The sequence below is a fragment of the Hydra viridissima genome, unplaced genomic scaffold (assembly GCF_058129835.1).
Source record: "Hydra viridissima isolate aposymbiotic clone 2 unplaced genomic scaffold, HvirCarnegie_v1 scaffold_20, whole genome shotgun sequence".
Taxonomy (NCBI): domain Eukaryota; kingdom Metazoa; phylum Cnidaria; class Hydrozoa; order Anthoathecata; family Hydridae; genus Hydra; species Hydra viridissima.
The window spans coordinates 1049712-1060000 of record NW_028324319.1 but is presented as its reverse complement, the minus strand read 5'-3'; the positions used below and the strand labels follow the sequence as shown (position 1 = coordinate 1060000).

The 10289-nt window shown below is 28.9% G+C and overlaps 2 pseudogenes across 1 annotated transcript; both read left to right on the top strand.

The window, feature by feature from the left end:
• Window positions 1-1942: 1942 nt before the first annotated feature.
• Window positions 1943-3681, top strand: LOC149876481 (uncharacterized; annotated as a pseudogene).
• Window positions 3682-5726: 2045 nt separating this feature from the next.
• LOC145183529 (uncharacterized) lies at window positions 5727-9545 on the top strand (annotated as a pseudogene). The gene is made up of 4 exons (XR_016448722.1): window positions 5727-5774; window positions 6457-6757; window positions 7173-8685; window positions 8767-9545. The product of XR_016448722.1 is annotated as an uncharacterized LOC145183529 (transcript).
• Window positions 9546-10289: the final 744 nt, after the last annotated feature.

Below are 10289 nucleotides of genomic sequence, written 5' to 3'. Positions count from 1 at the left end.
AGAAAGACTGCTTTTATTGGATTTCTTGTAGCAATAGAAAGCACAAAGCAGGTATATATATGATTCTCATTTTCTTATATTCTTTTACATAAGCAAATGCACTTTAAAAAATTAAAACTTATAACAAGCATTAATAAATATACCTGTTATATTCATTTTTTAAACTACACATGTCTTTAGATCTTTCATACTTTGGTTGAAGAAAAAGAAAAACCTTTTAAATATCTTTTAACATACAAACTTAGATCATTTAAAGCTTTTTTTTGGGGCAATCCGTTTATCTGGTGGGTTTAATAACAATCCGACTTGTCAGCAATTTATAGCAGCATACAAAAGACTACTTCTAAGAAGTAGCATCACAAGTGGCACCGGCAACTGTGAAACTAGAGACCCAGTTAGTATACTTCATGTATTAGATAATGCAGACAGTCGAAGCACTATAAGTATAGCAACTATTATAAGAAAGTATAATCAATTAGATATTATAACACCACAAACAACTGATCACGATTACTTAAAAGCACCAAATGTAAATAAATTATCAGAGTATAAAAAATCTTCTATATCATATATTGCTGGTTATGTTGCCGAAATGGTTGAAAGCAATTGGTATGCATACAATGCTGTAAAGCTATTGGTTCAACTGAGTATTGTCATGAATCTTCGTTTCTTTCTTTTAAAGATAGAGGTGGTCTTTTCAAACCTTCAGTAAGTGTAATCAAAGTGTGTGAAATGACTGAACAAAATATTGTTAGAATGTTATCAACACTTTCTGGAAATTTGCCAAATATAAAATGCAGTATAGTTGATGCTATTGCAATTTCTGCTTTGGAAGCAATAAATTTATCTTTGGTGTTTCCAGATTTAGATAGCCATATGTTTGATACCCCAATTTATGAAAATAACATCTTTACTCTTGTTAAGTTACTTGCTAAGTGCTCTCAAAAAATAAGATTGCATCAGCTCGGAAAATAAGAATCTGCAAAAGTTTCAGAAATAAATGTTAGAAAGACTCTCAGTAAACTAGTTTTGTTTAAAACTCAATGAAAGTAACAATCAATTTGAATTTATAAATCACAGTTTTGACGATTATCTTTTTATGTTTTGTTATACTTTTTTTTATTGTTATTTGAGAGTTTCTTTTTTAGATAGCAATATACAGTGCTGTGAATAAGATTTAGCCCACTTATTAAAACTCGTGTTTTTTTAACATAATTTGAATAATAGCTTCCGAATTTTTTTTTAAATAAAATAATGTCTAACTTCAAACAATACTAAACACTATTTTAACAAACAAAAGCAAAATTTATCAAACTTTTACATAGATTTTTGTATTTAGATATCTAACGTGTTTATTTTTATTGTATGCTGCTCTGAACCCAATTAGTACAGTGGTCGGCCATCACATTAGGACCACACGTTTTTTTTACAATTTATTTCAAATATGTTGCTTAAACCCGCATATGAGAAAATAAATATGAAATTTTTTTTTGTTACATGTCAAGTTATTTCTATTCTTAGTAATATTTAATAAAAATTTATCAATTGGCAACTCTGGCTGTCAGCAATCACTTGTCATAATCAAATTAGTGCATATTGGACAATCTAAGGTTATTTTTAGTTGTTAGTTTGATTGAAGTTTAAATATGATTTATTTTAATTTCAAGCATCTGTGATTTATTTAATTAATTATAGAAGGCTGAAGGAAGAGGGATTGATGTGTCATCGCCCAGCCAAGAAACCAAAACTGACTTCACTCATGAAAAAAAAGAGACTGGAGTGGGCTCGAAACTATCGTCACTGATCTGTTGAGGATTGGGAAAAAGTAGTTTTATTCGCATTCATATTCGTAAAATATTTTAAATATATTCATAAATATTATAATTTAAAATAAGCATTATTTTATATTTGCTTCTCTGATTAATCAACTTTTCAAGTAATGATGGACAAAACAGCTTTTGTTCGTCGTAGAACAAACGAAAAGTTTCATCCTGACTGCATTGTGGGAACAATCAAGCATCCAGCTTCAGTAATAATGTGGTCTGTCATTTGTGGGCAAAGAGCAGGGCGTCTCTACAAAGTAGTTGGCACAATGAGGCAGGACCAGAATAAAGAAGTTCTGGAGAACCAGTTGCTTCCTATGGCTTTTTTAAAACAGAAAAAAGTAGATGTATTGCCATGGCCAGGCAACTCACCTGATCTTAACCCCATAGAAAACATTTGGGAAATAGTAAAGCGAGATGTTGGTAAAAAAATTCTTACTAACAAGCAAGATCTTATGGAATATATTTTCAGGATCTGGCACAATAACCCAGAGTTGACAGAAACTATAAAAACTATATTTTCGGTTCCGGTTTCTGTTCCTGTTCCGGTTTGGGTTTTATTTTCGGTTCCGGCTCCGGTTAGGAATATTTAGGATCTATTACCGGTTAGGTTCCGGTTCCGGCAAAATCTCTGTTCCGGTCAATCACTAATAGAATTTTTTGAGGACTTTGTTACTGAAACTTTGTCACTTCTTCAGAACGGATTAATAATCAATGGAAAACATTTTACTATGAAAATTCACTTATTTGTTTATGATGCCCCTGCAAGGGCCTTTGTTAAAGGTACCAAATGCCATTCAGGTTACACTTCTTGTGAGAAATGTGTTCAAGCAGGTCATTATATTGGTAAAGTGATTTTTCCTCAACTAAATGCTTGTTTGAGAACTGATGTTTCATTTAATGAAATGTGCGATGAAGACCATCATAAAAGAGATGAGAGATGTTTCTAAATTGTCTGACAAGTTGTTGAGCTATGTTGCATATATTCCAGTTGAGTTTGCAAGAAAACCAAGAGCTTTAAGTAATATAATGCAATGGAAAGCAACGGAATTTAGATTGTCTCTGTTGTATTAAGGTCCATTTGCACTAATGGACCTAAATACAACAGAGACAATCTAAATTCTACCAACAAATTTACTCAAACATTTTTTGTTGCTGTATGTTGGCTCTATAATTCTTACATGTTCTGAGCTTTCGAAGAATTACACAGATTTTGCCAACAATTTATTAGTTGATTTTGTCAGTAAGGCCGCTAACCTATTTGGTCAAGAGTGTTTAGTATACAATGTGCATTCATTAGTTCATTTAGCACGAGATGTAAAACATTTAGGGCCGTTAGATGAATTTAGTAGTTTTCCATATGAAAATATGCTCGGCCAATTAAAAAAACTAATTCGAAAACCTCAATCACCCATCCAACAACTACTGCGTCAACATCATGAAAAACAATTTTTTCGTAAAGAACAAGAAGGTTCAAAAAATAAATTTCCAATCTTAACAAAAGAACACTTTGCAGGATTTCTTATTATGCCCGGAGAAATAAATGTAAGACAATATTCACAGCTTCAAACAGAGCATTGGCATTTTAAAACATCTGAAGGTAACAACTGTTTTGTTGCAAAAGATGGAAGTGTCAATCTTATACGTAATATCATTGAGAAAGGAAGTGATGTAAGTTTAATATGTCAAAATTGATGCCTTCACTTTTCCTTTGCCTTCTTCAAGACTAGGTATTTGCAAAGTTCTTAGAAACAAGTTTACTCCATTGAAAAGTTGCCATTTAACAGATATTATTAGTAAATGCAGTTGTTTACCAAACTCTAAAGATTCATGGATTATTATTCCTATTCTGCATTGATTATAATATTTTTTTCACTGAATATTATCTAAATATATTTTCCAGATTATTTCTAACTTTCATAATTAGTAAATGAAGTTTTTATTCAGTTTTTTCAGCTTTGTTTATTTCATTTATAATCTATTTGTTCAAAAAGATTGACAATAAGTTAATTGTTTAGGTAATTGTAAATCTTCTTAAATAATTTTTTGTTTGTTTTAAATTGCTTATACTTATTATTTTATGCATGATATATAGGTAAAATTTCTGTAATTCTTTTAATAGTTATTTTGATTTTTTTAAAAATAATTTCTTATTCATATTTATATAATCAAATTAGGCTTAAAAGCCAGAGAAGCCTCTAAAAATATCACTAATATTCTTTAACATATTGAAAATACATTTTTTGAAACAAACATATATATATATATATATATATATATATATATATATATATATATGTATTGCCACATATTTATGGACTTTTCATAAATCAATATGAAATATAAGAAATTTGTACAGCTATTCTCACAAATTATTTATTCTAGAAATAAATTTTAAAAATAATAGATGGCTTTTGCTATTGTGCATTTTGAAGATGAAAATTCTGTGGCTATTGTGCCGTCAATTTGGATAGCTGGAGAAGGCAACTTATGTTACTGGCCACCTTATCGTGCATCAAAATTTGAGATATCAGTAAAAGAACAATAAAATGCAACAGTTGATTGGGAGTGTATCAATAATTTTTGAGTTTTGCATTTTTACGGTAATTAAAATTAAAATAATTTAATTATCTTAACAAATGACATGGTTAAGAGATAAAGTTGAACATTTTCTGCTATTTTAAATACTAATTTGTATTGTATTTTATTTCTATAAAAGAGTTTTCTTTAAAAGACACTTATCATAAAGCAAGGCTTAATATAGCTAAAGCCGAACTTGAAACTTATGCATTGAAATCAGAAAGTGAAAATTCAGGATATTTAAAAAGTCTTTGAAAAAACGTTGTGTCCTGATATCAGTGAAGAAGATGAACCTAGTGATGCAAATATATCATTACTCCCAGCTTCAATGTGTTTAGGAGTTTCAGTTTCTAATAAAATAGAAAATGGTAAGATTTTATTTTCTTTTTAGTACAAACTACAGTGCAAGCACGTTGTGTCTGTTGCAAAAAAATTATTAAAGCCTATTCATTACTAATTGTTTGAAAATAAATTACTGTTTCTTACTTTTATTAAATCAAATTTTTTTGAGTAATAACATTTAGAAAGTACTTAGTATTATTTCAAAATATACTAAAATTCATGTTGCTAGCTCTCTTGAATAATATTGCTGCAACTCCTTCACCTGCTTTCCCACTCCAGTTAAATAATTGTGCATTTCCAAACAAGTCAAACAAAGGTAACTTTTTATTAAAGTATCATTTTATATAAAGCTAAAATCTGTTAACTTTGCACAGAGACCTTTATTTTAACACTTCTTATAAAAGTGATGATAGGAGAGATGCTATTATTATATCCCCCCTTATCATTTTAACACCCTCATTACTACTAATTACAAATTGGATTTAAATTATTTTTTTCTGTTTTAGATATAAATAAAAAAGGAAATCTTCAAGTGCTAGCGCTGTCTTGTTCTAGTGATTTTTTGAAAACAGCATTTAAAGTCCCTGTTTGTTTGCAAAATGGTAAGATTTGAGAAGCTTTTTTATAATTTACTCCGCATATCATCATTCAATAAGTACCTGTGGTAATTTTAGACGTAGATAAAAAATCAATATTGTTTGCTAATCCAACAGCCTGCAACAACAGTTTGGTTGATTTTGTTAAAAATGTATCACCTGAAGCAAGTATGTGTTTTAGTTTTGATCTACATCAGTTTTTTTTAATGGTTATTGAGTTTGCTAATAAACATTTGATGAATTTTTATACACAAATATGACTGGCGGGGACCTCTGAAGTTACGTGACATTAAAATTTTTGGGCTTAAAAATTTTTTATATTAGTGGTCAACCATTCCAGGTAGGACCAACTTGATTTTATTAAGGGCGCTTAACTACTCATATTATGGCTTTTTGGGAGCAAAAACTTAGCGGGGTTCTAAAATTTGAGCAAGTAAGTTAAATTTTGTTTTTTATTGATCATAGAGTACACCTACAGCACATGATAAACATTGCCTTTTGATTCTCAAAAAAAGGGGCGTTTTACCCACCCTGCTGGATATATAAGAGAAACTGACAACAAAGGGGATAAGACTGTAAACTCAACAAGGACTAATTGTTTAAATAACTTTTTCTAAAAAATAAAATAGACGAAATTTTCGTCACATCTTTCATGTACACTTGAAGAATGTATAAACTTTTAAATTCATTTTTTCACAAATTATTATACACCCGAATATATGCTCACCCGATTATCAGCCTAAAAAAGGCTTACCAATGAATTATAAGCCCAGTACCCTTATCTGGGATGATGGGGTATGTATAATATATATATATATATATATATATATATATATATATATATATATATATATATATGCTAAATCATAGTCTATAGAAATATACCCTGGTCTGGAAGCTATTGTTTTATTTTTTTTCGGTCACGTGATCAATGTAGTTGCAAAACAAATCAGCCGTCAAAGTGAATTTTAAAGATATATCAAAGAATTTTCAATTATAATTTATTTAAACAGTCCTTTTTAGAACTACATATAACTAATATATTTTAAGCAATTCCAGTTAGTTAATGTTAAAAGACATATCAAGGAATTTTCACTTAAAATTTAATTAAACAGTCCTTTTTAGAACTAGATTTGAACTTAAGTAATCGTACTTGTAAAAAAAAAAAAAAAGCAATTCCAGGTAGAAATTGCTGTCTTCCACAGTGCACAGTCTCAGATACAAATAAACACAAGGGTATTGGACTATTTCAAATATCTACAAGAAAAGATGAATACCATACCATTTGGAGGAAAAAGTTGATTGATTTTCTTGCTATTTACCGTCCATTAGATGGATTATTAAAAGAAAGAATAACAAAAGAAAATGTTTATTTTTGTGAGAAACACTTTTCTCCAGAAGATATAGAATTTACAAGTGAGTACATAATTTTCATGGCGAGTCATATTTTATATTATTATGCATGAGTAATATATAATGGTATTGCATTTTAATTATAATGATCATTATAGTTAAAATGTATATCATTTTAGAAATGGAGTGCATAGTCCTATGGCTTACCTTCTCGTTGGTGCACTTCGTTAAATAATTTAGACTAGTCTTATGTCTAATTTATAAACCAAATAGCCAAGGCAGCTTTTGTATTCATTTTGGTATTAAATAGATCCATGAAACAACATGCAACTAGTTAGTACAACTGCATATATATAAATATATATATGCATATATAATTATTTTTAACTCAATGGTGTCAATAACTACTTGTAATTTACACCATTATGTTAAAATTACTTATGTAAAAAAACTTACCTGTACTATTGTCTCTTTTTAGAGACTGGAAGAAAAACATTACGACTTGGTGTTGTTCCTACCTTAAATTTACCTGTTAAATCACATCCAACTACTAAACCAACTGAAAGAAGGCACTTAAATATAGTTAAAGATATAGCAACAATAAATAAAAATGCCAACAAGCCTGTATACAATACTTTTGAAGAATTTAAAATGCGTGTTCAAAAGTTAAAGTTGAATGAATGGGAAATAAGTATTTTTGATGAAACAATTCTGTTTAAACACATAGAAAATCCGTTTTTATCATCAAAGTTTGAATTGTTTGTTGACACAAATTTAGATTATTCATGCATTGTTTTTGGTTGGTCTTTACCAATCTGCACTGAGCTATATAAATTACATTCAAGATCTTTAAAAAATATAACAATTTCTTTGCTACTGCAAGAACTTTTGTCTTATAATATATGTGATGGTATTAGAAACATAAGTTCTCCTGATTTGCTGTTACAAACAGTGTCATGTAAAACCAATTTTAATCACATTATTGATGGTTCTCCACCTGAAGTAAAGACTTATTTGAGATCATCTGACTGTTTTGTTTGTGTTAAAGGACAGAATCAATGTTTAGCTTGTGAAAACTTTATTATGAAATATGAGTTTGAAAAAGCAAGATTAAATGTTCCACTTCAGTTTGCTCAGTGCAATATGCAAAATGATATATTGATCAAAAGCATTGTAATTGGTGAAGAATTAAAAAAAGATATTGCAATTGTTATGGAAACAAATGCAGAAAAATTTACACCTTTCATGAAACTTTTTTGGGATGAACAAAAAAAAGCTGCCTGTTGTCATCCAAATGCAGTCAAGTATCATCCTATGATTATAAGATTTTGTTTGTCACTTTGCATGAAATCTGCATCAGCTTATGATGAATTAAGAACATCTAATATTTTAACCCTTCCTAGTTCCAGGACTTTAAGGGATTACAAAAATGCAATTAAACCATCTGCTGGTTTTAACTCCAAAGTTATAGAAGAACTAATAAAAACATCATCTAAGCTAAAAGATCATCAGAGATTTGTTGTAATATCATTTGATGAAATTAAAATTCAATCTGATTGAGTATTTAATAAACATTCTGGTGACCTAATTGGATATGTTGATATTGGAGATCCAGATCTAAATTATTGTAGTTTTCCTGATTTGAACGAGCGAGCAAAACATGTTTTTGTATACTATGTTCGAGGGTTATCTTCAGATTTGAAATACGCTTTAGCATTTTTTGCAACTACAGATACAAATGCCAGTCAGATTTTTAAAACATTTTGGGAAGCAGTATTAGTTCTTGAAGTTATTTGTAAATTATCTGTTGTAGCATGTGTTTCTGACGGTGCATCTGCAAATCGAAAATTTTATAAAATGCATGAATACATGGATAACTGTATTGATGAAGATTTAGTGTATCGCACCATGAGCATTTATGCACCCAAAAGATATATTTGCAGATGCTCCCAATTTGATGAAGACGTTAAGGAACTGTATATTTAATTCGGGTAAGCAAATTTTTAGTCATTTATCTATAATTATTTTTTTAAAGAAATAGTTTTCTATTCATAAAATGAATATTCTGTTAGGAAATGGAAAAAAATCTAGATTATTGTGGAATAATGGGAAAGAAATTTGTTGGACTCACATTTAAAAACTTGTTGATGATGAATTGAGTAGAGGATTGAAACTGATACCAAAGTTAACTATGGCACATGTTGATCTTAACCCCTATTCAATTATGAGAGTTAATTTAGCATGTCAGGTTTTGAGCAAATCTGTTTCAAATGTTATTTTTTCTTATTACCCGCAAGAAATGCATGCCACAGCAGAATTTTGCTATTATATGGACAGTTTTTTTGATTGCCTGAATATTCGTAATCAATCTGAAGGAACCAACAAGCGTAACGATTATTTAAAACCTTTTACAAGCATTAGTGATCCAAGATTTTGTTGGTTAAAAAACTGCTTCTTAAAATATTTTGAAAATTGGAGGCAAAGTATCTTAACAAGACAAGGTTTTTCCGATTGTGAAAAAGAGAAAATGTTTATATCATCACAAACATTTGAAGGTTTAAAGATCACCTCCAAATCAGTTATTGAAGCCACGCAGTTTTTGTTAACTGCTGGTATGCCATTTGTTTTAACAGAGAAGTTTAACCAAGATGTTGTTGAAGAATATTTTGGGCGACACCGAAGTATGGGTCGCAGAAACGAAAATCCAAATGTTTATCAATTTGGTTATCAGTCTAATGCTATAAGAATGCAAAGGTCAGTTGTTCCTGTAACAGGTAACACTAGAGGCAAACAAAAAAGATACATATCATGGGATAAAGTTGATGATGAGTTGATACAAAAAAGAAAATAACTTTTTTAAGTAAACAGAACTCATATCACAATATACAATATTAATAGTAGTATATATAATATATACACTATACAACATCAATAGTAATACATTTATAATATATACAATGTCAATAGTAATATATATATATATATATATATATATATATATATATATATATATATATAGATAGATATTGAGCACTGCCTTTTTTTTTTAATGTTTTGGATAGGACACTTTCACATATTGTATATATATATATATATATATATATATATATATATATATATATATATATATATATATATATATATATATAGAAGATACAGCAAAGGATGACAACTTTGTTGTTGAAGAATATTCATCGGAAGAAGACGATGAAGAAGACAATGATTAGCTTGTTTCAATTCTGTTCAATGATGATATCATGAATTTTTCAAAGTTGTCGAAAATGATTTCTCAAAAAATGAAAAAAATTGAATTTGAGTTAAAAAAATTTCTTTCCAAATGAAAAAGATGATAAATTACATGATTGATGAAAATAACAATCGGTATTTGATGGAATATGATGAAGTATCAGATTTATTTATTTTTTAACATCTAGTATTCATTAAAAGTAAAAAGAGCAGCATTTAATAACGAAAAAGTCATTTGACGACAAAGTTGTCATCCTTTGCTGTATCTTCTATGTAATTGCTCTTGCCAGCAGGCTATTGAGCACTCTCGAGTGAAGAAGTCTTTTACTAATCATAAATATATATATAT